This window comes from Schistocerca gregaria, chromosome 7 (genome assembly GCF_023897955.1).
Source record: "Schistocerca gregaria isolate iqSchGreg1 chromosome 7, iqSchGreg1.2, whole genome shotgun sequence".
In the NCBI taxonomy this organism is placed as follows: Eukaryota; Metazoa; Arthropoda; class Insecta; order Orthoptera; family Acrididae; genus Schistocerca; species Schistocerca gregaria.
This window is the reverse complement of record NC_064926.1, coordinates 514,161,572-514,170,221: the sequence shown is the minus strand read 5'-3', so window position 1 is coordinate 514,170,221 and position 8,650 is coordinate 514,161,572.

The window sequence follows — 8,650 nt, the reverse complement described above, 5'->3', positions numbered from 1 at the left end:
TGGAAGAAATTCCTTTAGTAACAAGGAGCAGAATGTGGTATCAGCACGATGGGTGTCAGCACATTTTTGCTGATGACTAGAAATGAGTTGCAGCACAATTCCCAAGTTTTTGGATTGTACATGGAGGAGATGTTTCATGGCCAGCTCGTTCGAAAAAACTTGACACACCTGGATTTTTTCTTGTGGGAATTCGTACAAGACATTGTAAAGACGTTCCAACTACACCTGAAGATATTCAAGAGAAAATTGTCAGAGCACATGCTTTGATAAGTACTGATGTGGTAAGGAATACCACACAACCCATGATAAGGAGATTGTAGCACTGCATTGATAACAATGGTTATCACTTCGAACATCTTCTGTAAATGAATGTTCATGCCATCTTTTTGACCTTCATTGACCTTCAAAGACCTTACTGTGACACATCACTAGATTTATCTCAATAGCCGATATCAGAAATTAAGTACCAAACTATAGCACCTCATATAAAAAAAAACAAAGTTGACCTTCATATCTATGGTGCAACACCACCTAGCAACAAGAAACCAACATCATATTATGGCCCCTGTTGTCCCATGCAACTTTTGTACCACAAACTTTTCAGCTCCTATCATACTTTCGGGACTATTCTTGGTGGCAACAGTTAGTGCATCACCCTTTATAATAAACGTTGAATTCTTTTACATTAAATCCTTACAATTTCCTTCTTAACTTTGAATGTCACAGCTAGTAGCCTTGCACAGATGTGCTTTCCGATAAGTAACTAAAGAACAAAAATAACTATTTTGCACTAAACTTCACCTAATGATTCAATACAGTGTCACACTGCCATGGTTCAATATGTTTTTAATGGAGGAAGTGATGATCTGATGCTTAACTGAAAATGCTGAAAATTTAAATTTACCATATCTTTTAAACAAATAAAGTTACACAGTTGATATTTACAACATTTGCCATTTTAATGATACGCTCCTATATGAAATGTCGATTGTTAGATCGACTAATGCGTTCAGATTTTAGCATTCAGGTTTTTGTTATAAAACTTGTTAATTTCACTTCAACAGTAAATCCTAAACTTTTATAAATATGATGAACATTCAAGTTTTATTGGGATCACCATGAAAATTTATGAAGGATGGTAGATTAAAATTACTGTGGCTTCATTCCCTGAATTACTACAGAATTGAACAGTTTTCATAAATGTTTCCCTTTAAACCAATCTTAGGTCCACCATATATAACACTGCTATGTCTCCCTGGCCACAAATACCTTCTATGGGGTTTCCCTATGATGTAGGTTTTTGTCTGTCTCACTCGCACACTACAGCATCTAGGCCTCATTCAGCACAATAGATGCCTGTGAATTTCCCCATCTCATGGCGAAGCTGTGCCACACGGTCCTGGACGACAGGGTTTGTTTCACAATTCCTGAAGGCTGACTCTTTCTGCCATATACTTAAATGAGAGCAAAATGCTCCTTAACTCACCTCCACACCTCCACTTCATAGCATGTTGGCGTGCTATATATATTATGAAGTAGCACCCAAATTTTCAAGACACAAATTAATGATACAATAACATAAATATCCTAAGTGTCAGATCAATAGTGTAATTAATTGTAATGGTGTTGATGCTGCATTCTTTAAATTTAAAGAAACTTATATGTAACATAAATTATGAATTGCAGCATATAAAAATGCCAAATAAAACCATGAATTTATCAAAATCGACTGTCTATAAAATACCAAAAAAATATCAGCGCCACTGCGCTCACTTTCACAGAAAATTTTCATCACAACGAAGTCTCCAGCAGCCCTCCACAGACTTGGAGCCGAGTACTGAAATTCTGTATGACTCTGCCTTCCATCGCCATCGTTTTGTGGGAACAAATCTGTTGAAATTCGAATTGGGTGTCGTTAACAGACAACAAACACTTACCGAAACCACCTAGGATCTGCACTGAACACTTCAATACAAACAAACTACAAAGTAAACAACTGATTTACAATGTTTGCAAGATGCTCGTAAAGTCTTCAATGATTGTGACACAGTACTCAAGTCCCACTAAACACATGCATCTCGCGACAGATTTCCAATTGACTTCATTGACAAACTAATACTTTCATTTAATTTAAATGACTTCCTTGGACTCAAGACTAATAACAGATATGAACAAATCTCACCCCACATTTAAGTGAAGCTGCATACACAAATCTTTACTCCATACAGCAATAAACTATTCACCCAAAATAGTTTCATATAAATAGATTAACATACATCTGTCTTCCTAGGTAAACATTATTAATTTTCATTTTCCAAATTTCTCTGACCTCCATGCACCCAAATTGGTGTGGCCATAACTTATAATTTGGAAACTACAACTAATGTAAGACCATCCAAAAAATTATGTCTAAAACATATATACACATGAACAAATCCAATATATGCCTCCAAAACCCTAAATTATATGCATACTGTGCATTGATTTTTGACTTGGTACCAATCACCAAAAAATCGAGTTCTCTGTCCTTCTTGCACCCAAAAGTACATCTAAACTATCTCTTTATAGCTGCACAGACCTTGTGCCAATAAAATCCTTGTCTGAAGAAACAACAAATAATCTACAGTAAATCCTGATATAAAACTTTGCAAATTATCCCTCCAAGAAATATTATAATCTAAACACACATACACTTATTTCTTAACCTATTTTCCCCTTCTCTTCCATCTTTAGAGTACACATATCCTGTTCGATCCACCCCTCAATTTTGTACTCATACTAAAATAATTCATTATATGCTTCTTTCGTCCCAATTTATTTTTTTCTCCCTTCTAGATCTCTCGCTATCTTAAACTTCTCTCGGTTCCACATGAGGCAATAACAATGGTAATGTTCTGCAGTACCATGTCCAATCAGTTACAATAAAATCACATCCCTCCTTACAATACCATTCTGTTAAATGCAAACATTTTAGGTTAGGCTTTGCTGTAACTGTTAATGACATTAAATGAAACAACAAGTTTACTGTTACCAGTCACTGTTTATTTATCTCCACTACTCGCTTCAAAGGTTTAAACCTCCAACATCAGGTGGATTAACATTTGTTAATATGACATTTGTGTGTGCGTTTTGTTACAATGTTTTGGAAGACCCTGTGGCACTGTCTAGTGGAGAAACAAAACACTATTTCAGAACATGGTTTTGGTTTTTTTTTGACAAGAAACATAAAAATAAGTGAAATGAAATACCTCCGGTGGTCACAGGTTCCTTTCCGTGATATAACATCACATGTATACTGTCCTATTTTGTAAACAAATATGCCGTCGGAAACTATTGGGTGCATGGATCATATATCAGAAGAGAACACATTATCACAAAGTACAAACAATACACATCCTAACAACATAATTACACAATACATTTTTAAGGGATTTCGAGATGTTGTTTGAGGTGCTGAATACATTCCTTGGAATAAATGCTTCAGGTGACATATAAATCAGGTTGTTGACAAGTTAAAATAGCTTAAACTTCATACTCATTTATATAATCAGGTGAAGTGTTACAAACTTTAAGTACAGTAATGATATTGGATACAGTGGGAAAATTATACGCAAATACAATTTTGGTTGGGATTCGTAGATAGATATGAAAGGCTGGATTACCACAACCTTTAGGCAGTTATTACATGTAACAGATATACCCCTTGCCTCGTAAAGTTGCTCTTATGCAATCACACTTTCCACCATCTCTCTCCCTCTCACTTTCTCTTTCTCTTCCTGCCCCTCTGCCTCCAGCCTTTCATATCTATCTATGAATCCCAACCAAAATTGTTATTTGTGTATAACAATATCATTATTGTACTTAAAGTTTGTAGTACTTCACCTGATTGCATAAATGAGTATGAAGTTTAAGCTATTTTAACTTGTCAAAATCCTGATTTATATACAACCTGAAGTATTTAATCCAATGAATCTATTCAACACCTGAAACAACACCTCCAAATCCCTTAAAAAAATTATTCTGTAATAATGTTATTAAGGCGTATATTGTTTGTACTTTTGTGATAATGTTTTCTCTTCTGCTATCTGATTCATACACCCAATAATTTCTGACAGTGTATTTGTTTATGGAATATGACAATATACATGTGATGTGTTATGACACAGAAGGAACCGGTGACCACTGGAGGTACTTTATGTTACTTATTTTTATGTTTACCGTTAGATACACCTTTAATTTTTTGTCAAAAGAAACCCAGATTCATGTTCTGAAAAAGTGTTTTGTTTCTCCACTAGACAGGGCCACATATTCCTCCAATACATCATAACACAACACACACACAAATGTCATATTAACAAATGCAAATCCACCTGATGCTGGAGGTATAAACCTTTGAAGCACGTAGTGGAGATAAATGCACAGTGTCTGGTAACAGTAAATTTGTTGTTTCATTTAATACCCTTCTGTCCAAATATCACTTTCTGTATTAGACTCAAACTCACTGTATTCTGCCTTAAAATTATCAACATTAGAAGCTACAACATAATTATCCTGAAAAAAGCATTAATTTTTACTTTTGCATCATTACAAACATGTTCACAAACATTACTCTTTCAACAGTCGCTGATACTACATACAATTTGCTACATAAAACCTCATTTACCTCTGTCGACAAACACCACTATAAGAACAGTCCATTGATTCACCATCCTCTGCCGTTTCATCACCTAAATTGTAGCTACAGCACCATGCAATTTCAGAATCAACAGCACCATTAAATTTTACAGGGTTTTGATTTAAACCTGAGCATAATACCTTTTAATCTCCTACAAGCTCCTATACCACATTAATTTCAGATCGCACATCAAATTCAGATCCACATTCATCCTCAAACAAACATTCGAGATCCACAGATCCACCAGAGTTTCTGGTTCACCTCCATTAGTTGAAAGATACACACATATTTCTTCCTCTGAAGTATCAATACAAACAGCTTCAACTTTCATAACTTCAGCACATAAAACATCATTACTACCTTCCTTCAAAAATAATTCACTATACTACCTTCCTTCAAAAATAATTCACTAATATCCGCCGATACACACTCAAATTCATCAACAGCTGACGCAACTAATGCTATGCCGCCCTTATTAACCTCCTTAACAACTTTCGCCATCACAATATCACCTGGGACATCATCATCATTATAATCGTTACTACTTGTTAGTACCTCTTTAGAATTTTCTATATCATCTAACTCCACCAAATTCAGCTCCACCTCAGCCTCCTTTTGGAACATAGAACCTTTCATTGTATTAACAGTCACGTACCCTTTCATCTCACATTCATAAAATAAATAATTTAGTCCTAAATAGTTGTCATCGCCTTTATCACTATCTTTCATTATCTTAGGATTATGCCTTTTATGTATGATCTGATTTGGAAATTTATCTATTTGATTCTAATCTCTTACTAATTTCATTTCAACTTTCTGACTCCTTTCTGCCGATTTATTAACGCCTATCACATTTCTGTTTACTCGTATCCTATTCACCACCAGTTTATTTTGCTGTCTCCAGACCCGAGATGCAGTGCAACTTCGTTTCTCGATCTCCCATCTCACTGATTCATTCCGCCGATGCTGGTCCTTCAAGTCTATGTTCTTGGTCTTGGCCCCTGTCATGAAAGTATTCATTCCCATTAACCCTTTCAAATTTATCATTGGATGTGTTCCTGTTACCATTTCTCTTACCAAAACTGCTGTTTACATTCCATTGATAACTTCCTGGATGTCTTTCATAGTAGTTACTCAGACTGTAGTTATGATTTCCACTCCGAAAACTATTTAACTGCTTACTTTGAGGTTTAAATTGCAACATACAAAAATTCATCTATTAAGTTGCTAGGACTGTGCACTAGATCCCACTGCAAATTTTCTTATAACCGCCTTTTCAACATCGTAATTTCAGTAATCACTCCCAATGGACGTTTCATGTGCATTAATCTTGCAAGTTCACGTTTACAAAATTCTCACATCGACCCGTTCCTGTATTTAAATGTTGGCCCTTTCAGAAAGTCATTTTGGAGTCATGTTTGCTTCGCTTCACTCCAGAACTTGTTCACGAAACTGCTTTCAGATATTTCATAGGCAGTGAATGTATCACTGTATATTTGCCCTCAATTGCAGCTCAACTTCTAAATGTCTTTTCGCGAATTTTATTTTCGCCTCTTCAGACATTCCCCTTATGAAACCATCCCTGCATGCTGCTAGAAAATTTACTAGGTGATATATCCTGTCGTCTGCAAAACATTTAACCATTCCCGAGTTCATACATGAAACACTGATCACTCTAGGGGTTTGACGTGCAGCTAAAGAATTCAACTTGCTTTTTATTTAATTGATTTGCTTTTTAACTTCATCATTTTCAATTTTAATGCCAGATTCTACTTGTTCCTTTCTTTCATCTACTTCTTTCTCCCCTTTACCTGTTCGAACAGATAAGTTGCTAATAGCCTCTGCCGTCACAGCTATTAGAGTACCTTGCCTACTCATACAGTTTCTTACTTTTCCTCCCAGATCTGCCTGCAACTTCTCCACCTTATTACTGAAATTTTTCCCCACTTGATCTACCTTTGCATCAAGTATCCCAACTTCATCAGAAATTTTGCCCATTTCACCCCAAATGGTTTTTAATTTTCCATCTATCAATTGCTCGCTTCCACCAGCAATTTTACCTACTTCATCTTTCACAACCGAAGCTATTTCGGATTGAACCGAATCAATGTTTAAATTTACTTCACCCATATCAGTTTTAACAGAATCAGTTTTCGATCCCAATCCTCTTACCATTTGCATTAATTGTGACATCACTTCTCCCTCAAATTGCCTCATTTAGCACTATTTACCCTATTGAATTCACCACAGATGTTGCTCTCCTGCCCCGACTTTGGGCTCAGCAGCTCGCTAGTACACTCCTGGAAATTGAAATAAGAACACCGTGAATTCATTGTCCCAGGAAGGGGAAACTTTATTGACACATTCCTGGGGTCAGATACATCACATGATCACACTGACAGAACCACAGGCACATAGACACAGGCAACAGAGCATGCACAATGTCGACACTAGTACAGTGTATATCACCTTTCGCAGCAATGCAGGCTGCTATTCTCCCATGGAGACGATCGTAGAGATGCTGGATGTAGTCCTGTGGAATGGCTTGCCACGCCATTTCCACCTGGCGCCTCAGTTGGACCAGCGTTCGTGCTGGACGTGCAGACCGCGTGAGACGACGCTTCATCCAGTCCCAAACATGCTCAATGGGGGACAGATCCGGAGATCTTGCTGGCCAGGGTAGTTGACTTACACCTTCTAGAGCACGTTGGGTGGCACAGGATACAAGGAGACGTGCATTGTCCTGTTGGAACAGCAAGTTCCCTTGCAGGTCTAGGAATGATAGAACGATGGGTTCGATGACGGTTTGGATGTACCGTGCACTATTCAGTTTCCCCTCGACGATCACCAGACGTGTACGGCCAGTGTAGGAGATCGCTCCCCACACCATGATGCCGGGTGTTGGCCCTGTGTGCCTCGGTCGTATGCAGTCCTGATTGTGGCGCTCACCTGCACAGCTCCAAACACGCATACGACCATCATTGGCACCAAGGCAGAAGCGACTCTCATCGCTGAAGACGACACGTCTCCATTCGTCCCTCCATTCACGCCTGTCGCGACACCACTGGAGGCGGGCTGCACGATGTTGGGGCGTGAGCGGAAGACGGCCTAACGGTGTGCGGGACCGTAGCCCAGCTTCATGGAGACGGTTGCGAATGGTCCTCGCCGATACCCCAGAAGCAAAGGTGTCCCTAATTTGCTGGAAAGTGGCGGTGCGGTCCCCTACGGCACTGCGTAGGATCCTACGGTCTTGGCGTGCATCCGTGCGTCGCTGCGGTCCGGTCCCAGGTCGACGGGCACGTGCACCTTCCGCCGATCACTGGCGACAACATCGATGTACTGTGGAGACCTCACGCCCCACGTGTTGAGCAATTCGGCGGTACGTCCACCCGGCCTCCCGCATGCCCACTATATGCCCTCGCTCAAAGTCCGTCATCTGCACATACGGTTCACGTCCACGCTGTCGCGGCATGCTACCAGTGTTAAAGACTGCGATGGAGCTCCGTATGCCACGGCAAACTGGCTGATACTGACGGCGGCGGTGCACAAATGCTGCGCAGCTAGCGCCATTCGACGGCCAACACCGCGGTTCCTGGTGTGTCCGCTGTGCCGTGCGTGTGATCATTGCTTGTACAGCCCTCTCACAGTGTCCGGAGCAAGTATGATGGGTCTGACACACCGGTGACAATGTGTTCTTTTTTCCATTTCTAGGAGTGTATTTTCGGACCCATCACAAACTGGCCAACTGGTTCATATTAGCGTCGTCTGTTACTGGCGATTGAACTACAAAATCATACATAATCTCGCTATCAGAGCAGTTACTTAGCCTTGTCGTGCTGTATACTTTTACCATGGTATTGCTGCTGATGTTCCAGTTGAAGCCAACACTGGAGATCTGGTAGGCTCTGCCATGGTACGCAAGCGCCATTGCATGATGAATCGCCATTGAAGATGCCACTGCTGATTGGAACCACG